At 49.1% G+C, this 23,176-nt stretch overlaps 1 protein-coding gene across 3 annotated transcripts in view; it reads left to right on the top strand.

Moving 5' to 3' along the window:
- Positions 1 to 23,176, top strand: part of LOC149345200 (monocarboxylate transporter 12-B-like) — a 103,968-nt gene that overhangs the window by 10,869 nt on the left and 69,923 nt on the right. Inside the window, exon 1 of one of the 3 annotated variants that reach the window (XM_089546505.1) lies at positions 7,178 to 7,240. The exons of the other annotated variants lie outside the window; for them this stretch is intronic. The gene's annotated coding sequence lies outside the window, so the exon portion shown is untranslated. Of the gene's footprint in view, positions 1 to 7,177; positions 7,241 to 23,176 lie in introns of those variants that run through there. 3 annotated transcript variants of the gene reach the window in all.

Below are 23,176 nucleotides of genomic sequence, written 5' to 3'. Positions count from 1 at the left end.
GCTAGCGATTATCTTGCCTTCGCATTACATGCCCTGCACAAGAACATTTCTTCCTCTTGATTTCGACTTGGATGTCATTAACCCGCGTTTTCTCCCTCACCCAGACTGCCCTCTTCGTTGGTAACATTATCCCTGGAAAAGTGACAGAAAAGCCACTTCGGTTTCGAATGTTACGCTGCGAGTGTGTGGTCGGTAGGCACTATCGCGGCAAGAAGCGGGAGTAGTTACTTGCGTAAATAAGTTGATTGCTGTCAGATGGACGACTTTCCTGCAGATGCGTTAAGTGGGCAGTCGGAATGAAGGCTTGTATAGTGTCCCTCTCAGATTTTGTAATCCCTACAGCAGATGATACGATGCTTCTGAACGCTGTAACCTCGCAGCGCCTCCTCTAACGCTACTCAATCTGAAACTGACTGTTTTGAGACGCCAAGGTCGATTGTAACGCCAGCCTGCAACTAAAGGATGGGCTGGTCCGTCTGGAAGACGAAGAGGAGCAGGAAGGGGCCGGATGGGGGGGGGGGGAGGGGGGGGAGCACCCACTATGCAGTGTCTGCCGCACGCGGCGCCCACGTCTCAAGGGTCAGACCCAGTAAGCTGGCGGCGGCTCTCCACATGCCACCAAGTCCGCGGGAAGGCTGCGAGGGGGTACGCCGGTGTTGGACGCGAAAGTTAACTCTCTCTCTCTTTGTCGCTCGACTTTTCCGTAGCTACAGTCATCCCATCCAACAGGATTGGATCGCATTTTCGATGGTGATTTTGTTTTCCTTGCACTTATTCACCATACGTCTGATTTCTTTATCGTTCCTCCGCTATTGCCCTCTGCTCTGTAGCGCCATGATCGCCAAGTAAAGAGCACTAATTCTGTGGGCAGTACGCATCTTAACCAAGGTCAGCTAGGTGTATATGCACCCGAGTGATTTCTGCTCTCGCTCGGGCTGCAAACAAATATTCAAACATGTCACGCCTGGTCTTACGCAGCCAAACCGGCACTGGAGACACGTCTACAGAAGTTCCTAGTATGCCAGTCAGTCGGCGACACCACTCGCTGTCTCGAATCAGTAAAGTCATTTCAACGGGCATGTCATGCATGGACTCCGTAACAAAGGACTGTGCATTAACGCGGCCGTGCCGGGGCCCCACGTCGGTGATGCAAAAATTTGACCCCCACGCAGCCAGTCTTGACCTGAACCCACTTTGGCCGCTGTGGACATGGCCCGCGAGCCAAATCCTCAGCAGAGAGTAAGCTCTGCTGTACATCGCTGCCGAAACCGTCTCGCACTCGCTGTTACCATTCTGAAAGGACGGTTACTTCCAGCCAAATAATTGTACTAAAGCCGCAGAAAGCGCGAGGAGCAAAAAGGCAGCGGGCACTTTGCTCCGCTTCTCCTGAAAGCTGGCAGAAATCTAGGGCTCGAATAGCTTGCAAAGTCTTGTCCAGAATACCTCATGACCTGAAAGGAACTAGACGCAGTGTCGTATAGTTCGACAAACGTAAGACGTTCAATTAGTGCCACAACACATCACATTAGCAGAGCTGAGGCGGCGCTGTCAGAAACTGATCGCCGGGGGACGGCAGACTGCGCGCCGAGAGGTGAATTCCGCACTTCGTCCAGAGGAACGCGAGGTATGAACACCGTAACTTTGTTCTCTTGACGTTCGCCAGGCGCCTCTAACGGCTGCAGCGACGACGATGTCCACCGGCAATCTTCCACGGGTGCGCGGGAAGTTGATATCACACTCTCACTGCCAGTACGTGACACGCTTTCCGGCGACACCCAACTCGGGCGGGCTGAAGTGGCAATTTTTTTACACACCCCGGAGTTAAGATGACGGCTCGCTTGAATGCGGCCAATAACGGTCGCCGACGTTCGGGAGAAATTTCTTTCTTGAGGTGCGGCGCCGGTGCGGTATTTATCTTCATATCAGTCTTATTGAGAATATTTCGCGCAGCTCTCCAGGACAAGAAACGGCACGTGGAACTTACGCACAGCAGCGGTGGTAGAAGCTTCCGTACTCTGTGGAGGCACTGCTTTCAGCGGTAGCGTTGGTAGCGCCGCTATCAACCTTACTCTTTCCGGGTTTCCATTGATTGGTTCGCGCCTTGCCCTGGCCCTGATTCATGTGTGGCTCGACCATCGAGTGTGGAGAGAAAACAAGTATTCGACCAATACGCGAGTAAGTACGGTACTGTTAGTTTTGAAGAACAGCGCCGTCATAAACCTGAAAAAGATTGCTTGCAAGACAGTTACAAAGGGAAGGCAAGCGTAGCAGGGGGCGGCGGAAAGTTAGGTGGCCGGATGAGGTTAGGAAGTTTGAGGGAATACGGTGGCCGCAACTGGCGAAAAAGGACAGGGTTAATTGGAGAGACATGGGAGAGGCCTTTGCCCTGCAGTAGGCGTAGTCAGGCTGATGATGATCGTGACGAATGCTACGCTTCATTCCACACTAGTAGCAGGCCGGGCAGGCTCTGCAGATTGGTGCAAAACAAACTGACCTGGCTTTTTCTTTTCTTTGAAAAACGAATACGTAGTAATGCCCTATAATTGCTGGATAGACTGGAAAAACAATTTTATACACCCGATGTTCCGCCCAGAAGTGAGCATGTTCCGTACTGGTTATGCAAAGCAAATGTTAAAATTTAGACTGCCAACGCTGATAAATGATTACGCGATGACAATCATAGAGATATAGCATCTACTTCACTGAAGAGACTGCGCAATATATTTGTATAAGAGTGGAATGTCGCCATGCTTATCTTATTCTTTGGATCCATTCTGCGCATTTCCTACAGCTTTGATGCTCATTGTATACATATTTGCATCGCGTTGCGTGTTGGTTAGACTGCTGTACACCACTACGTGCTAGATTAATGGCTCTACTACTGTGTGTTTTACTCATGCGCATGTTTGACTTGTGCATGTTTCACTTCCGATTAGTGTTTTTACGGGCATTTTCATTGTCACTGCAGCATGTAATTCAAAAAATATTCATACCGTAGTCGCTTTTGTTTCGCCGTTTTATGCGTTGTCTTTGTTTCACTCGTATTGGCGAACGCGCTTAGTCAAAAATAAATCGGTAAATTAGTTTTTTAGGAAAAGACCTCACCTGTGCGCAGTATTTGTCTCACATATCTCGGTCAACACCTGAACCGCGCCGTAAGGGAAGGGAGGAAGGTGGGAGTGAAAGAAGAAAGAGAGAAAGAGGTGCTGTAGTGGAGGTCCCCGGAAAAATTTCGACCACCTGGGGATCTTGACGCGGCTGCCCGAGCGCTTACTCACCGGGCTCCTCATCCCAGCTCTTCTGACTTGGAGACTAACCAGCCGCTGCTGCGATTCAGGGAAATTATAACGCATTATAGCGACATTCACCGCCTTTTCCCGGCCCCTGCAAAGGGGCTGAGTAAGACGGAGGAGCGAACTTTGAGGCGCCTGCAGACAGGTACTCTACTCTGTCCTGCAATCTTAAAGCATTACGACCCTGACACGGATGGGCGATGCCCGCACTGTGGGGAGACCGGTGATATCTTCCACATGGTGTGGGCATGTACTCAAAATCCCCACCTCCCCCCTTCCCCTACCCCTTCCAGAGAGGCATGGGAGACTACCCTCCTCAACTGCTCCTCGCTTGAGTCCCAAAGGGCTCTGGTGAAACGGGTGAGAGACGGGGCATTGTCATGCGGTGTCGCGGACTAGGGACGCCGACCATGTAGCGGGGCCACTCTGTGGCTCCCAAACTCTATTTCAGTAATTAAAAGTTTTCACCACCACCCAGTTAACGTGCACTGACATCGCACAGCACACGCGCGCCTTTTGCGTTCCGCCTCCATCGAAACGCGGCCGCCGCGGTCGGGTTCGACCCCGGGTACTCCGGCTAGGTAGACGAGCGCCTTAACCACTGAGCCACCGAGACGGGTTCCTAGACAAGCCTTTTTTCAGGCTTTTTATGCATGCTCCGAACATGATCGGGATGAGTAAAAATTGTATCGTTTACACTTAAAGGGAACTGTGCCACTTTTTGAAAATTCTGCGAGATTCAAGGACTCAAATCTATTTAGCCTGTAGGTAAAGCATGCCAAGTTATTTTGCGCTAGCATTTTTAGATGGTGACGTCATCGTCGATTAAATTTAGACTTCTCCTGACAGCAGCGGAGCAGGGCATAAAATTCAGTGCGAGCTCACGACGGGAAAAAAAAAGAATGAAAATTGGTTTTCAGGAAAGAAAAAGACGCGGTAACGGTCTGGACGGTAAGATCTCAGTTTCTGCTGCCGTCAACTACACGCTGCCGTATCTCGTTGGGTGCTGCCAAGCAACTCTCGAAGGCTTTTGCCTTCGGCGGTGTTGGTTTTCTTCCATCAAAGCAAACGTATATGCGTTAGAAATGTATCGGTACCGTCGATGAAGTCATCGTGCGCCCCCCCTCCCTTCCTTTCTTGGCGCTGCCGAGAAGCTTGAAAGTCGCCGCGATTTTAATCGGCGATTACATCAACATTTCAAATGCTAGCCCAGAATGACACGGCATGCTTTACCTGTTAGTTTCAGACATTCGATCCCTTTCTACACGTCGAATTCTAAAACCTCTTCTGTTTCCATTTAACTTGAGAATTATATTTCAATCATTCTTACGGCGCAGTTCTTTTCATTAAAAAAAAAGTAAAAATACAGATTTAAAGAGCGTTCGGATTTTAAGACGACTGCCTATTTTGCGACCTTTCTAGTGCCGGAAGACATTTGCTAGCATTTCATCAGCAGCCGTCAGCCAGCAGGAAATAACTCCCTCCTCTCTTTTTGAATATCTTGAATAGACTCATGCGTGCAGGCGTCGCTAGCTGTAGGTATTTGCAGGGGAGCCAAATCTCCGTCTTGAAAGGTCGGGGACCTTACGCAATGGCGTAGTCTCCGGTCGCGCGCCCTTTCCCAGTCGAAAAACACGACAGAAAATTTTCTGCGCTCTTTTGCCCTTGTAGTTGTAGTAACAACAGAGTTTTGTGCAGTTACTACAGAAAAGTGCTGTACGACAGACTACAGAACAGAAAAATACTGCGAAGCAACAGGAAACACGTCGGCGGCTAAATGATAGAACTATAGTACACTATATATAGAACGTTCTGTTGTATTTTTTACATGGCTCTATCATTTCTTCGGCTGAGTTAGTTTATAACTTGGTTTATGGCTTACTGACCTCCCCAATAAGCTTCTGTACTTAGGTGGCTTTGCGTAACTCCAATCCAATGAGGCGAATTTGTATTCTTAGCTGACAACGGCCGTGCAGGAGCCGTGCCATGGATTTATAGTTTCCACGGTGACTCCCTGTCGAGGCCTGCTCTCCTCTGGCGGGGTCGCTTGAATTAAACTGTCGACAATTCTCTTGAGTCTCAACTAAGAGCAACAACGTTCCGATACTCCTTTAACGCGTGAATTTCTCAAACATTCTAGGCTGCGCCCCAATGTCTTTTCCCATTTCATCCGCAAATCCTTGGCGGCTTAGGAGTCCTCTCCGGAAATCAACATTGTGCTCGTAGAAAAGCGACTTCAAAGAACTTCGAGCGATGATAAATTGGCAATATTGCGTACTTGGAGTGTGAAATGGAGCTAAAATGGCCCCGCTATGTCCTTCACAGGCTACTTGCATAGTTTTTGTATGGAAACGACAAGGACTCCAGACGTGCGGCTGTTGCCATCTGCCCAGGGTAGTGGCTACTGAAGGCGCCTATATACCGTGGCCGCCAGAAAAGGTCAACTAGCCTTCGACTGGCGCAAAACGTTCGTTCAGCGCAGTCAGAACAACACTGAAGCTTTGGCCTCGATGTCGTTAGGGCTGACGCTGACGAATATTGGCATTGTAAGAGCCAAATCTAAGCCGTACGCGTGAAGTAGAAAAGTGCCATCAAGAACTCTTGAACGTGCATTGGGTTTGCAGCGGACGGAGATTTTTGCATTCTCAGTAGAAGGATGCCGTATATCCCACAGCGCCGCGCCGTGTCACTGACCCAATCATCGACGCTGCTCTGGGATAGGACGCGCCCATCGGCGCTGTTAAGCCCGCGACGCTCGAACTGGTGCTCGGCGCCCACACTAGCTCCAAAAAATTCGCGAACACAATCTTCCACGCATGCCAAGGCACTCCTTATTCTTCTGGCGCAGGCGAGATTGCATGTATACACTCTAAGCAGAAAGCAATGAAAAGCTGCCCTCTAGCTCACTCCCTTTTGTAAAAACGAGTGCGTCAGGGAACAGCTTGCTGCCTTTTTACTCCCATATCGGCGTATTCGCTTTCAGAGTGCAGACAGCAGCGGTGACAGAAACGCTCGGACGGACAGCATGCAAAAAATGGTATTCGCGAAACTACGCTCGAAACGGGGTCGTCGTTTTACGATATCCTTTTTATGGCATGGGGGACCCAGACGGCAGCTCAGCGTGGGTGGAGATTCATAATCGCCAATTAAAGGTAGTAGCTGCATCACATCTACCGATGTTGCGGCCTAGCAGATGTAATGCTTGTAGATAAGCTTTGGATTTCTTGCAGTTCATTACATTTTCTTTTCCCAGCTGTCAGTGAGGGTCTTCGATTCGAGCCACCTTCCAACGGTAAAGGGTCAAGGATGGAAAGGCATGATTGTGAGAAACACTGAGTCTCAAATGCGTTTGCGTCGTTAAACACCAACCTTTGTGTCGTCTCTGTGGTTCCGTCCTTGTCTACTTACCGATCGAAAATGCCTGCAAGCTTTAACTTTAAACAACTAGGCCAACTTTCAGCCGTCAGTGAGTTCGAAAGTTCAGAGAGTGGCTGCCTCTCTGGCTTGTCCCGAAGCACTTCTCAATGGTCCGCATTTGTAGCACTTCCTAGAGCTGCAGCTACAAGTCCGTGTGCAAGATGGGCAAGCACATTCACGAGCGAAGTATTCATGAGGGCATCTGTTTGCTCCGCACTGCCTTCGGTGCCCGTTATCCCGTCCTCGTTTCCCGTGTCATAATATTCCGGACACTGAGCGACGGCCTCGATCGAATAATCTTTCTGGGCCGGATCTTCTGCCTCCGTGAGATGCCTCCCTTTTGACCGGATGTGACTACCACGGGGCACGCACTGACACATGCCTGTAGAGTTCCTTTGCATGACGTGTCCTGATACGTGTAACGGCTGCGATATGATTTTAGTTGGTGACGTGCCAAGAGCGGCAGTAGCGTTCCCGTCGAAGAGTTCGGCGCTCATACACCTCCCCATTGAAAGGAAGCGAGCCTTTAGGTGAGATCCTGTATCTTTCATTAATAAGTGTATTGATTTTGCAGAAGCCCGCTAACTTGTGGGCAAGGGACTACACACGGTGAAAAACCGACACAGAAGAAGCGACCGCTCAGTTGTCCTGCGTCGTTAAATCAGTATGCAAAACCAGCTAGACCCCTTTCCATTCATTGCTTAAAATAAGCGGACCTTAGACATCCGTTATAAAGAATTTGTGTTCGGGCTTCTTCGTGAAACAAACTTGCCTCCACTTCCTTCTCATAACCTTGTCCTATTTTCCAGTCCCATTGTGTAAACGTATGCTCAGTGCCACACTAGTCCAAATAAAAATAAAATATCCGTACGGCGCCAATTTCCCACGTCCTCATCCTATGCTTCACCACTCTGAAAGTGTTTTATGTTGTTGTTGTTGTTGCTCTATTCCTCCGCTGTCCGTTCTTCATCATCTTGTAATTGTGATTCCGGGCTCACTTTGACAGCACTGTATTCCATAGCGGTTACGTCACATCTCAGAGAGAACTTGGGGTTCCTTCATGAATGCTGTGCGTCTGAAAATTCCACCTTTCATATCTGTATTGAAGCGAAGCCTGACTTTTGCGCGCATTCATTCCGACCTGAACTACACTTCTCATAGTTCATTTCCCTCCTCTTGCTGGGTCACCGTGATAATACACTACAGTGCTCTAGATATTAGAAATACATGCCAATATTAAAAAGTGCATTTCTCCAAGAAAGGTGCGACCAAGGTTGATTAAGTTTTGCTTCAGGGTGGGCCAGGGCAACGTTGCGCTTGTTACTAACTTTTATTAATGTGAAAGTATTACACACGAAATACGAAAACGCGGTGTCGCCAAAAAGGTGATTATAAAACTCGCGATGGTTGAAACTGTGTGACGCCATCAAAGGTGGGAATGTAAACCAGTAATAGTCAGAGTACAGTACTAGTACTTACAGCGGCGCAAACTATGAAAGGATAGAATAGATTTACAACAGAATCGGAATAGAATTCGAATAGAACTGCAGTGCTTTGGCATTACTCGCACGTAAGTTCTTAAAGTGCCACCGGTATTTTTTTTTTTTTCGCCGAGGGTAAGCCTAACGTTGCGATATCTGAACAGCAGCGGCGATCGACTGCGTCAGCGTGTCCGCGTGCACACCGTGTGGACGGCTGAGCCCGTGGACACTGCGCACGGAGCAGCTTATCGACGATGTTCGGTTGCATGCGGCACTTCAAGGAAAGGCGTAGCCTCCTCACCTTCCCGACTGTCGCCTGCAGCACGTTGAGAAGCGCGGATCACGATAAAGTAATTTCGAGAGTCCATTGTGTGCAGCTTCTAACGCATTCTTCGCACGGAGGGACTCTCGACGTCCCGCCGAGTGCCTCGCGAGTCCGCTTATCAAATCCGCTGAGCGAAGACTGCACGTACGCTGCACAACCATTACGCCGGAAAGGCCGCCAACGCATCCCGTGGGACGCCGCTACTCTGGGGTAAGCTGGCTCACTGCACCCCTTTCGCAACGCTCGCTTGCTTGCCAGTCCAGTCAGCGCGCCGCCCACAGTTTTGGCTCCCTGAAGATCCATGCTTGATTACCCGCGAGTCCTGGCGAGGGTGTCCCAATTATGACACAATCAGGGTATGCTCGAAGCACGTGTTCGGATGGAGCAAGGGAATGTAGCCTCTCTCAACAAGACTGCAGTGCTGTGCGCGTCGGCTGTTCCTTGTCCTGGTTCTGCGCGCTCTTGTTTCCTCGTCTTCCGGAGACGGAGCGCGAGAGATGCAGTTACTTCTTGCAGGTAATTGCGGTGGTAACAAGATGGCTGCCTTCGTCAGTCGGAGCAGAAAGTCTGTGTATCCTGGTGGAAGGTCAGCGCCGCGCGTCACGGATGCCGAATGTGGAGCCGCGTCCAACTTTCACTCTTTAGCCCGCCGGTTGTCCAGCTCGAGGCTTCCGTGAGCGTCTTGCTGCCGTTTTGCGCGGCTGACGCATTGTTTGAGGGCGCTGAGCCGCACGCCTCTCGGAAGGAACCAACAAGCTGTGTTCGAGGAAGGTCGCTGCATACCTCGCAGAGAGGCCTCGACTTGGAATGTACCGCGATAGGGCTATCGTAACAAAGTATTCAAGTGTGACACGCCGCGATTGCTTCCTGTGCACTTCGGGCCTTCGGCGGACATAACGTGTTACACGTGCAGCCGTCTTAAATAAGGCAGCCTGAACGCACAAGCATATTGGGCATTGGTTACTTTTCTAACGTGACGGCGGTAAGGCTTCCGTTTTGCAGAAAATCCGATGTCGTGGTCGGAAAATGCCAGGAGAAGCAAACTCGGGTGGCCGCATGGTCACTTACCATTGTCGCGTCGTCGCAACATGCCCTCCGGGTTGTGAGCAAACTGACCAGCGTGGCAGGTGGCAGTTGTACGAGCAACAGTGTCCCACAAGCCCCACCGATGGCAGCACCTGCCAACGCAGTGCAGTGGCACATCGCTAAACCGCTGCACCACTGCGCCAGGAGTGGAATGAGGACTCCCAAGGATGTATGAATGTAAAGTCGAGAATGACCAATTCGGCATCTATGGGCATAAACCCATTAACTCTACCGTGTCCTACCTTTAAGGCGGTGCTTAAATAGTCCTCCATTTTTTTTTTTTTTTGGCCGCGCAGCAAGATGAGATGGGAGCCGGGTCGGGGAGCCAAGGTGAGGAAACGGTGCGGCACCTATACGCAACACCGAGGTTGCAGTGTGCGCCGTCGAACTGCAAATGGAGAAGCAACTTAGCCGTGAAAGCCGCCATGAACACCACACCCATTTCAAAGAACAAAATCGGCCGAAGAAGGCGGCATGTGCACAAGCCAAAAGACCTGGTCGATACCCATTTCTAAGACGCTTGAGCGCACCTATGACCCGTCCCAGAATGTGCTACGCATTGCCTGCAATGCACCGCACGTTCACACTTAGCCTTGACGGTTATGTTGGCTGATTGATTGATTGAAAACTTTATTTAAACAATGGCAATTTCTGGAGCCTTGGGTGGTCCGCCTATCCGGCAGCCCACTAGCCTGCGCCGCAGCGTGAGCCCGGCGAACCAGTCCTCGTTGCTGGTCGGGGTCCTCGCTGTTCAGAATGGCCTCCCACGGCTCCATATCGGGATTCGGAAGTCTGTCTGCAGCAGGATTGAATTAGCATGCCCTCACCTGTGGGAGGTGTTACCATGTTGGCCGACAATTTTTGTTTTTGCGTTTCGCCCACATCAACGCTGCTGCCGCGGCCAGGATTCTACCTTGCAGTTTACCGTGCCCCACAGAAAAAACACCTTAGCTGCTGAGGTACCATAGCGGGTCGGCATGCCAAAGGTCGCCCGCAGCTGTATTTTTCAGAGCGCTTCGTGGTCACGTTTTGCGCCAGCATGTCTTTGTTGCCATCACGCGTAGTGTACTATCGCTCACGCGGTGGTCTCGCGGGCGTCGCCGTGGGAGGAAGAAGAGGACGCATCGTACGGTCGAGTTGTCCGACATGATGTTATGCGCTACCGTTCAATGCACCGCCAACGTCGACTTACCTTCCCCTTTCCAGCCCCGTATAGGAGATCAAGGCGACGCGCTCTACACCAAATTGCGCGCTGGCCCCTTTGCGTGGACGCCGCGTGGTGGGAAGTTCAAGCGATGAAAGGCGACGCGCTACCGGTCGCGCTCGTATGAAGACGTACACCTCGGTGTTGCGAGCAGCGCCAGTGTCGCGGCTCCGGTGGAAACTCCGCGTGTGACTCCTTGGTTCTGAACTGCAATATTTGGGGAAGGAAGCTGTTTTACTGAACCAGTCGAATCACGTATTGATCACTCTGTGCGATATAAAAGCAACTGTGTACACGTGGTTTTTTCCAGTGGTGGCCAATTATCGCGATAATTTCCCGTCCTAACAGCTCACAAAAACTGCCTCAGCGACTGAAGTCATCAGGGAGTTCCGAATATCATCAGTGCTAAGAGACGCGAAGCGAGCAGGACGGGTCAGAGAACAGACGCATGTATATGGCATGCCAATACATTCTTCACGCAGTGAAATTCGTTACCCCATTTTTTGGGGCTGTACACTTCGTCATTTCATATGCAACATCATTACTCGCCGATGCACCCTAGCACGCATTCAATGCCGCATTTTTTCTTCTGCACTTTGCAATTAGTTTTATTTTACCTTCCCGGCACTGCTCTCATTCCACCTTTATCTCCCAAGTTCCCTCCTTCATGCAGAGTATCATGCAGGCGATTTTTAATCTCCGGCTAAATTTTTTGTTTTTTCATTAAATGGCACTCTCTCACTCTCTCTCTCTCTCTCTCTCTCTCTCTGATGTCACCCTATTCGGAATCAAAAGAATAAATGTATATCGGTATGTAATGTGAATACAAGGTAACCGATTGTCGTTGAGGGTAACGGTACATCGTACATCGTTAGAGGCAAATAAAGGGTAAATAAATGTCCATCGGTATGTAATGCGAATACAAGACAACCGATGGTCGTTAAGGGTAACGGAGTGTATTCCGAGAGATGGGAAGCGTGTCAGGGGACGTCGAGAATCAGATGGGCAGAGGAGGTTAGGAAGTTTGCGGGGTTAAAGTGGCCTCAGCTGTCGCAGGACCGTGTTAACTGGAGGGACATGGGAGAGGCATTTGTCCTGCACTGGCGTAGTCAGGCGGAAGATGATGCTGATCACCATCCATACATGGAGGAAGAAGCACACACGTACCCACGACAAATTCTTGGTTTGGTTTATTGGGGGTTTAACGTCCCAAAGCGACTCAGGCTATGAGGGACGCCGTAGTGGAAGGCTCCGAAATAGTTTCGACCACCTGGGGTTCTTTAACGCGCACTGACATCGCACAGTACACGGGCCTGTAGAATTTCACCTCCATCGAAATTCGGCCGCCGCGGCCGGGATCGAACCCGCGTCTTTCGGGCCAGCAGCCGAACACTGTAACCACTGAGCCACCGCGGCGGGGCTCAAATTCTTGTCAGGCGGTCGTCGTGGAGAAACGGTGCGCCACTACATCGCAGCGCAGTAATCATGCGGGTTGTGGCCTTAGGACCACGCGGTTTTGAGGCAGCAGCGCGACTGTCACATGCCTGGCAACACGGAGGGGCCGGGAGCACGCCGTGGTCGATGTGGCGGGCCTGTCGAAGCGCTGACTTTTTAGTTTTTGGGGGAGGCTTTAGGAAAGGTGTCGCCCTGAGCGTCCAGTGCCGCGCCGACTGGGTGGCAGTTTCTGGGTCAAGGATGGGGGTGGCTGGCGGCCCGCCCGCATCGATCTCCCGGCGGGGATTTCCCCGCGCAGTCGTTGCGCCCCCTTGCCACGGAGGCCGGAACATGGCGCGCTTGCGGTGCCAGAGCGCGACAAACTGCCGCCGAAATCTTTTCCAGAAACGCTCTTGTATGCACTGCACTGAATGATCTGGAAACGGATGGCGTACCCTTCATCGAACCAGTGGGACGGACATGTCACGCGCACGGTTGGACGACGATCAGTTACCTGCCATGGGCGTCCGGAAGGGGGGAGGGGCAAGGGGGGGGGGGGGGGGCGGTTGCCCCCCTTTGGAATTACGGAGATTTTTTATGCCCGAGTAGAAAGCAACTACATAGCTTGATTAGCACGCTTAGGTGATATTAAGTTATCGGATTTTGCTTATTGACTTTGTTCATTCATTAATTTTAATATTTGTTCTCCAAGCCTACCATTAATTTGCTGCTTCTAATTTTGTTTCATGTGCGCAGTTTAGACCACAAGTGGTTAATTTTTGGTGCTAACCTACCGCCTCCCTCATACCCGGCCATCGGGTGCACCCCCCTGGAAAAAGTACTGGACGCCCTTTTTACCTGCTGAGAACGGAACGGCGAAACACGGTTCGCGACAAGAGCTTGCAAACAAAGGGATTATCTTCGGCCAGTGCCGTCGTTCGGAAAACGATAACTTCTGACGCAGCAGTTACGCTTGCCCTCACCTCCGTTCTTCTGCTTTGGATAATGGCATTGGATAATGGTAGATAGTTGTTTATTTTCAAAGAACCGGCTGCAATTCCTGGCCTGTCTAAGCAACAAAGAACCGTTGAAGGCAGTGCCGCCAAGCGATAGTGCGATGAAAAGAAAAGGACCCTTCGGAAAGCAAGAACTAGCAAAACTAGCGTGGTACGATTTTTGTTAAGGTCTGGAACAGTTCATGTTCATATCCCCGGACATAACTTTGTATCTAGCTTAGGGATAATTCATTACGTGGTGGAGGCGCAGCTTTCCTAATTAGATAACACGTTCAAATCAATTTGCTAGTCATCCCTTGAGGATTGCATCTCTTTGTAATAAAGTGTTTTCGAGGATAACTCAGTTGGAGTAATTTACTGACCATCCTAGTTGAAATCAAGAGGAAGAAGTGGGCTTGGGCAGGGCATGTAATGCGAAGGCAAGATAACCGCTGGTCCTTAAGGGTAACGGAGTGGATTCCAATAGGAGGCAAACGTAGCAAGGGGACGGCAGAAAGTTAGGTGGGCGGACGAGATTAAGAAGTTTGCGGGGATGCAGTGGCCGCAACTGGCGAAGGACACCGTTAGTTGGAGAGACATGGGAGAGGCCTTTGCCCTGCACTGGGCGTAGTCAGGCTGATGATGATGATGATGACTGACTGACCACTGAAACCGAGTGTACCTCGGTTTCTCGAAGAAATGGAAAGTGCATTTACGTCCCTTGGCAGCAAGAAAAAGTAATTCGCCGGTTATAATAACTGACGACTTCAACACTGATGTCAGCTGCCACATGCACATTCAATATCTGCACATACTGGATTCCTTTAACGTCAAAAACACAATACTGCAGCCGAACAGGCTGAAATCCATATGTGCGACTAGAGTAGGTCATATTTTGGCTAATGTAGACAATGTTACTTCAGGTGTAAAATATGCAACCATTACGTACCACTCTCCGGTTTTCGCACTATATCACAAAGTACGCCAGTGTATTAAAAAGGCAAGTACTAACATTTCTAGAATTAACTACGCAATGTTAAAAGAAACAGCAGCTCGAGTAAACCCAGAAGTAATATTTGGTAGATGAAATGAACGGCGGCGCAACAAGGACGCTAACAAGAAAGGGGACACCACATGCACACAATATTTGGTAATGACGGAAACTCTGAATGTTCCGAAGGTGTCAATGCTACTCGAATGCACGACTTATGCGTACAGAAAATGTGACAGGCCATTTCATCATTGGATGACAGAAGCGATACCTAGAACAATAAAAGAAAACAATAGTTCGTACTGTACGTGGAAGGTACTTAAAGAGAATGTTTATTTGCAAGAATTTCTGAATGCTAGGAATTCAGATGTGCTGAGGGTAACAAAAAGGAAGAAAAATATAAAACAACACTTATAAAGTCAACATGGAAAGTGTACGGAATGCGCTAATTGATGTAATTTGCAAGCCTGTTACGAAGCGCGTTTATCCTGAGGTAATCGATGGTGCCACGGAATCAAGGTTTAATAAATCCTTTAGTAACGTAGAACTGCAGCTTACGTAAACTGTTCCTATTCTTCCGTTGGAAATGCATTCAGTACTTACAAATAATAATTTTCAATTTTCCACTAACCAGACTCAAAGTTGACGGACTCAGAAGAATCATCTCAGACTTGAGAAGCAATAAAGCCATAGGGCCCTATGGAATAACTTCAACAATTGTAAAAGATGATGCGGAAATTGTTACATCAATTCCATTTCATGTTTTTTATCATGCAAAAGAGGAAAGTATCTATATAGACTCATTAAACGTAGCTAAAGTCATCTCTGTGTAAAAACTGATTATATTAATGATCTTAATAATTATCACCTGATATGTACGTGTACTTGGTGAATGAATACTATCTTTAGCCCTTCAACAGCGCGCGTATGTGGAAGATAATACAGCATCTCAATCGAAACATCGCTTTTCAATCAAATAGGTCTACATCCACTGCTGTTCTCGAGTTTTGTACACATCTCCACAAAATGGTCAACTTCCAATAGCATGCAAGGGGGGAAGAACGCGCTAGCTGGTAGTTCATCTTGGGGGAAAAACACAGCGCACTCCCAAGACACGGACGAAGAAATGCAAGACGATACAGCGCTGTTTACTTCAACTGATTATTGTATTGTAGAGCGACATATATATATGTTCGAAAAGTGGGCGGGAAGACATGGGTAACAGCTGCTGAGTTTGCACGCGTCCGAAAGATAACATGCTTAAATTGAAAAGACACATAATGGCAAGGGTGACCCTTGGAACCAACAAAAAATGAAAACTAAGCAAGATAAAGAGGCGCCACGACCATCGAAGGCAGAAAAGTGCAAGCAGTATTCCTTTCGCAATAAAAAGACTAGTGGAGGGGCGATTAAAAGGATGACGTGAACAAAGAGCACAAGAGAAACAAAAAACACTACGAGATGACAGCAAGTGAACAAAATGCATAGAAGGCCCAAAAGACCATTAAAAATAGGAAGAAATTTAAAAGCGATAAAAGAACCAAAATGGGCATTAAAAGCAGAAGACAGAAAAAAAACCTGTCCGAAAGGTAAAAAAGGCTAACGGAGATATTTCGGAATCCTACACATTAAAGTTACTCTGTGCGTGGTCAAATAGTCTAACTCACATTTCGTTAGCGCTATCGATGGTGTGCTAACACATTCTTCACCTAGCTTTAGAATGTGGGCGGCTTCTATGGTTTCGCGTGTGGTTTGGTGCGCATTTCTCGCGATGACAGAGCATTCATGAAGGAAAGCATTCCTTCATGAGCATTCCTTGAAGTCACTCCATGAAGCCACTCCCATTGTGGAGTGGCTTCAGGAAAACAAGGGGGGGGGGGGGGGGGGGGTAAATCCCTGGCGTCACGCGCAGTCGCTTATCCATCCATTTAAGGCGAGTGTCCGGCATGGCGAGCACAGCGAGGGAAACGGGAGAGGGGAGGACCAGTCATCGTGAGGTGCTGTGCCTGTTGTTTCTGTACCTATGACGTCACCAGCGACCGGAGTGTTTCAGCCAATCAGCGTTGTGAGCCGCATGTGCTTGTCTAGCTCCCCTTTGCACCTCGCTCTCCTTGGTGTTATGACGCCTGTAATCACGACGCCGTGCAGGCGGAAACATGGCCTTAACAGCTGTCTCTGTAGTACAAAAGAAATCCGCAGTGGCCTCGATTCCTGAGGATTTGCTGTCTGTTACCCAGACCCAACAGCTGAGAACGTTTGGTTAGCCATAAGCCAATGTACCGCCTCTGGCGTCTTTTCTGGGCGACCAGTTGAGCAGAATTTCTCGCCACAAGCTCGGAAACTCCTGCTGCAAGCATGCGCCGCTTAGGCGCTGAATGCCTCTAGTCAGATCCGCAGGGCGTACCCGGACATGCCGCGCCGACCAATCCCCTGGCTCGGTCGATTAATCCTGCTGCTAGTCGACCTCGTGCCATGTGACCTGAGGCACTCGGGATAATCCGGCCTGCCCTGCGCGGGTTAATCCTCACGGCGTGTTGACGACGCATTTAATCTCCCGGAAGCTTGTAAGCCCTTGTGCAAACACTGGATGCTTGGTGGACAGAGAAACGTGGCGGCTGCTCGAGACGCCGGCAAAGCCAACCGAAGAAAAAAAATGAACTGAAAGGAAAACAGTTCACAGTCAGCTAAACTTTATATAGTCATTTGAGTATGCGGTCTCAGGCTGCTTTTCCAGCCGTATGGCGGCCACGTTACTTCCTTTTTATTCTTTCGGTGCTTGCGCACCGCTCTATGCGGCGATTCCTTTGCTGCGCTGAAATGGTCGCGCAAGCCCCCTCTATTGCTGTTAGTCTTCGTCTCTTCCGGAGCTCTTGTTGGGCGGCGTTTCGTTTCTTCGTCCGTCGGAGCAATTTCGTAATCGTCGAGCAGCGCTGTCTCGCTGCATGGCTGGAATCGCACGTGCAGCATTACGACGTGACTCGAGGATGCGTGCGTGTTGGTCACGTGATCCGCTGGACCTGAGAGTGGACGCATACAACGTGGAGGGGACACGGCACAGCAACACTCTCGTTCTTTCCTCTGACGGCAGCGGAGGTATCTAGAGATTTTTTTCTAACTATGCTGCCCATGGTTCACCTAAACGGGGTTTCAGCTGCGTTTTTTTTTTAAATCTAGGCCATGCTGTTTATCTGTAGCAAACTTTATATTAGACGTTAAAATAGTGCATAGAAGTCATTTCTGAGAATGGAGAGAAAATTGTCCCCAATTCAAAAAGTAGCCCCGAGAATCTTCTCCTGCGAGGAAGCGCGGCATGGCGCTGAAATGAAGCCGAAGAGAGAACAACTGAACGCCTTATTACAGCAGCTGAATTGTTTAGGAACTATAGCGCACCACATGCGCAGCTGTCATTTTTCCGCATTGCGAGAGAGATTACCGGAGCCTCAGCGGTCACTTCTCCACGATGCCGTGACGGCATGGCGTCAGATAACTTTGACTCGTCTGTTCACTGTTCAGGCATTCACCTGCAGTACTTTCTGGTACGTGGCTGTTGTTGTACCTTTAGGGAAACTGGAAAGCATGGCACATATCGACGACGGCGATCGAGCACGCAGTGAACAATTCTAATCACTACGTTATAGGGAAAGATCCTAGGCGAAAAGTAATCAGTAAAAAAATGATAACTCACAAACTCAAGCACCAATTAGCTAGAGAAAACCAGGGGAAAAAACGCAAGAATCTGCGTCGGCAGTCAGGGACGGTGCGAATTTCTTTTCTCCTCGTGCCCCCGTTGTCGCCAAAACTTTCTCTGGCCTGCCTGAATCTGCTGTGTGGCGAAGGCGCATCGGCATTTCATGTGCAAAGAAGAAGACGACGTCCCCTGTGCCATAAACAACGCCTTTCTGCTGGGTGGGCCTGGCTCTCCACGCAACCACGAAGCAAACCTGCGGGCGCCCGCATCAGGGGGACTTCGGCGGAGCAAGAGCAGATCGAGGTACGGTGACTTCGTCGCGGTACCCACTTCACGCCTGTCTGCCTCCCTGAGGGAGCTCAGGATCAGTGCATCATGTCATTCCCCTCACTTTCCTGCTGCTGTGCGAAGTGCGGCTTGCGTCCGTAAGTGGGACATCGCGACCTCACAAGCGTTAGCCTCGCGCCCTTCTGAAGTCTGCATTTCTGCACACTCCGTCTCAACACCATCATTTGAGGATAAGGCTGACTAGGGTGACTTCCCGCGCATTCCATCTCAAACTTAAATAACACGAGGTTGAGATTCCGAACCTCCAAAAGTCACTCGGTAGTAATAGTATTGCATAGCGATCTTGTTTTTGCGTTATGCAAGGTGGTCTGATTGTTGTCACAAACACCGTTAATATCGTGAATGTTTGCAGCACTACTTGCAATGCCTGCCAAGGCCATGTAGGAAGGTGACCTTGCACAAAAGCTGTAATCTATTTTCCGGTCAACAAAACTGGATCACCGTCGTGGTGATCCGCCTTCACAGTGCAAGAGAAGCTGATCAGAGGTGGCGATTTTGAAATAATTATAGCTACAAACTAATATATATGTCAGTAACGCTGCTGTAACGGCGTGTAGCGCCGTCTCGTGTGTGCGGCTGAATCCTGAGCTCCATTGCTCGATGGCTGGCAGGCATGGAGGAAGGATGGCAGGTTACAGCAGTACACGGCTGCACGGTGACGCGGAGACGACCATTGGCTGCGCTTTCTGCTCGCTTCGCATTTATTTCGTGTCATGGACAGTTGTGCTGATGAGCAGCCGATTTTAAATGTCTTAAGGGGAAAGCCTTTAATGGCTCATACGGTCGTCCCTTAACAAATCGTGTCACACGCGTTTAACTCGGGAACTGAAAACAGATAGGGGAAAACCAATGGTTGCTTCAGATAGAAGAGGAAAAAATGAACCTAGAAGCCAGGTTTGATGGCTTTGAATTAATTAATTATAGGCGAAAAGGTCGAAATTGCGTCGAAATAGCGCGGACGTCGACATAGCCACGAACGGTGTGACGTCACATCCACCGGAAGTCGTCACGGCATAGTGAAAATTGTCACAGAATGGTCAGAAAAACGCCGGATTTGTGCCAAATCAGATTAAAAAATGTGTAATTAAGCGTAATTAACACTTCTCAGAAAGCTGTATAATTTGGGTATCGATATAGCCACGGGAACGGTGTGACGTCACATTCACCGGATTTCGTCACGGCATAGTGTTCTCGGCTTTCTCCTCTCAACATTTTAGTTGCCAATGTGTCCGCGCAATTTTTTTAAAACCAGTTACTTCCTCATACTTCCTCATGGGGAAAAACTGACGCTATCAAGAGCGTTGTGCTATAAATTTTCTTGGCAAAGACGTCGGTTGTTACGTTTTTAGGAAGACGATTGACCAGAAAGCTCCCCGATGTAAACTCACATTGTTTGTAATGTTAGGAGAAAAGAACGAATGTGATGCTGTGGCGACCTTAGTTCGATAGTCTTGCATGTAAGGTGCATGCATGCGTTTCGTATTCTTGCTGAAGCTTCAGCGAAAAATCGGCTTTGAAATCGGGCTCATGCTCGCTGGCTGCGACAGTCTTTCGTTGTGAAGCTTTGGGCGTTTGGGTAATAAAAAGGCGCACAAGGCCTTTTTGGGCTCCTCCGTGCTTGGTGAAGTGTTTGGGGATGATGGTGTTTTTGTCGGTCTGTGCGGTACTTCAGGGTGAGTTCGCGGTATGGAAGTTGGATTACTCATAGCCCTGGTTCAGTAAAGGTGGGGCACTCGGCTTCGCCTGTATCGATGTACTCGGTCGATAGGGTGCTCGGCGGTGGAAGATCACGGGTACGTCAATAGGCAGATTCGTTGCCGATGACTGGTGCGCTGGGGTTCATATAATTTGGGCGTGGGAGCTGAGGGGTAGGAGGGGGCCGGCTTTGTAGATGTGACCTTGGAGGTAGCTTCTGTAGGCTTCTTGGGGCTGCGTAAGAATTCTTGCGCTGGGATTGGTGCTAAGTGCGAGTGCTGTGGCCCTTTATTTCGGTTTGAATGAAGAACACATATTCCGCAGGCATAAAACACATTGATCACGCCACAACTCAACTCCTCCGCGAGTGGTACCCCACTGACTTCACAATGGAATGCCTTCACTACGGGGAGGACCCAGCCACGTTCTCCCACGTGGTATGGGCTGGCCAAAACATCCCCGATATGCCCTTCATCCCAACTCATACATGGACAACTGGGAGACGACCCTGTTCCACTCTGACCCCGAACCCCTCAAGTGGCTGGTCTACCGGAGCACGAGGGAAGTCCCGACCAACGGCTTACTGAAACTGCGATCCGCCCGCTGAATGATTCCAGGCTAACATTGTGTAAAAAAGTTCTGCCTCTCCTCCTCTTTTTGACCCGCCTCTTTTTTTTTTTTTACAGGCGGCGGATTTAGCAGCCAGAAGTTTTCAGTGGTTACATGTTGACCAGCTGCTCTGACCTCTTCCCTCGTCCTTGTCAATTGGCAACTCGACCTCATCTTCCCGCATTGAGGTTCAGGCTGAAATCTTTGCTCTCGCTTACGTTACTTACACTACTTTCCGACTTCGCCTGACTTTACCTCACGCCTACGTGTACCGATTGTTTCGAGTTTACAGTGTACAGCTTGAAGTTAAAACCTCTAAAGTTCGGCCGTCTATGCTTACAAGATAGTTACGACGAACGGCTGCTAGGAGCTAGGTAAGCTGTACTACTGGTTAATGAACGTAGACCAGGCTACGGCTTACTTTCACCCGGGCAATTACTTTGAGTAATAATTTTTGCAAACCTGCCCCGCCGCGGTGGCTCAGTGGTTGCGGCGCTAGGCTGCTGACCCGAAAGACGCGGGTTCGATCGCGGCCGCGCTGGTCGAATTTCCATCGAGGCGAAATTCTAGAGGCCCGTGTACTGTGCGATGTCAGTGCACGTTAGAGAACCCCAGGTGATCGAAATTTCCGGAGCCCTTCACTACGGCGTCCCTCTTAGCCTGGGTCGCTTTGGGACGTTAAACCCCAATAAACCAAACCAATTGTTGGACAACCTAGGGAACAGGCTCTTTCGAAATAGGTGCCCGACAGTCGATTTTCGTCACACCATCACTCAGGTTATAGAGCAATTCGTATGTATGTATACACAGCCGGCCCCTATACCGGGAGATTTTTTAACGTTTACAGATATTTATCTTGAAAGCAATCAGAGGTACGTGTGTACACTCTGTGCTGTTAGATGGTAGAGCAAGGCAGACATTAAGTGCGTTATACAGATCAACTAAAATATGATTAATTGATTAATTTTATATGGCGAAATCGAAGGCCGTGAGCATCAAAGCGAGCCCAATCTTTTCATTTTTTTTAATCGCATTATGGTCCGAAATTTCGATCGCCAAAACTACGCTTGAGCTCGTTGAGTTAGCTTTTCCGCATCGAAAATTTACGAAATGGCGTATAAAGTACAATATAAAATGCACGAACATCGTCCGTAGCATGCGTTAGAAATGCGAGCAGCGTCATTTTGAAATTGTGCAATGCGGGAAAGCCAAGTCGTCAAGCTTACGAAAACGTATTTTTGACTCGCGATATTTCGAACCACAATGCCAATTCAGGAAAGTGAAAGATGTATTCGCTTTCCATCTCGACGGCCTTCAATTTCGCAATATAATTCTGTGTCCTAAAACCAAAAATGAAAAAGTTGATTAGTTAATTTTAGTTAAATAATGGCCTTTTAGTTAAGCTGTCACGTACATTATGCTGGGCTTCCTGTGCAATCCAATAGCGCAGACCCCAACGACGTCCCAGGTTGCAATAGAGGAGACATCTGGGCGAGTTGGTACGGTGACATAATGAACAAACAGCGCTAAAGACGAGGACGAAGAGCACACAGGACGAGCGCTGACTCGCAACTAACGTTTATTGAGGAAAACACAGAAAATATATTCAAGCCAAGCAGCACCAAAACCACACAATCATCAAAAACCAAAGAACCATATCATGACAACCCCCTACACATGCCCTGTTCAAGAAATGTAACCTCATTATCGGTTACAGCAATGGAAGGATCACTGACACATTCATTATATCCCATGTTGCTCTTCCGGAGCGACCAATCATTAACTGCCACCTGCCACGCTGAGCAGTTTGGTCACTATCCGGTGGGCAGGTTGTGATGACGCCACAAGGTCACGTGACCTAGGAAGCCCACCTACCTCCCAGGCTGCTCTCTGGGGACCACCTGCCAGATCCATGCCCGTGATTTTTCGCTCAACGCCATCGCCGGATTTTCTTGTCAACGGGGCTTCTGACGCTATCGCGTTCAAACATTTGATTTATTCGCCACATCAGCTGTCACGCAGAAATTCCGTAACTAGGGAGTGTAAATATAATAACATTCAATGCCGGAAAATATCTGCAGGCGCCCTGCAGGCGCGAATTTATCTCCACGTGGAGTAGAGGAAAAGGAAGGGAATACCAATCAGGCAGAGCGCCAGGCAACCTTCACCGCTTTCACCCCATGTTTACAAGAGGCATTCAAAGGTCTGGATTGGGAACAGCTTGGTATCAAAGTTTATGGGGAACACCTTAGTGAGCTGCGGTTTCTTGATGGCATAGCCCTGCTAAGTAATTACATGTGGACGAATTGCAGCCGTTGATTGCAGGCCCTAAGACTCAGAACAGAACCATGCGATGAAATATTACTATGAAGGAAACTAAAAGGGAAATTCCTGATAAGACCAGGAAATGGGTGGCTAGCAGACATTTCTATTATACCTATATTTTTATATGTCATTGCCTAATCACTTGAAACAAGGGATCTACAACTGTTTTTTCAAAAAAATTATTTCGAAGCGCTAGGGGTGTGCGAATAGCATTTTTTCCAAACCGAATGAAAGACGGATAGTGGAGATTCGTCACCGAATCGAATACAAATAGTTTAGCATGGA

This window comes from Amblyomma mixtum, chromosome 5, assembly GCF_055824585.1.
Source record: "Amblyomma mixtum isolate Tamu chromosome 5, ASM5582458v1, whole genome shotgun sequence".
In the NCBI taxonomy this organism is placed as follows: domain Eukaryota; kingdom Metazoa; phylum Arthropoda; class Arachnida; order Ixodida; family Ixodidae; genus Amblyomma; species Amblyomma mixtum.
This window is presented reverse-complemented; position numbering and strand designations above follow the sequence as displayed.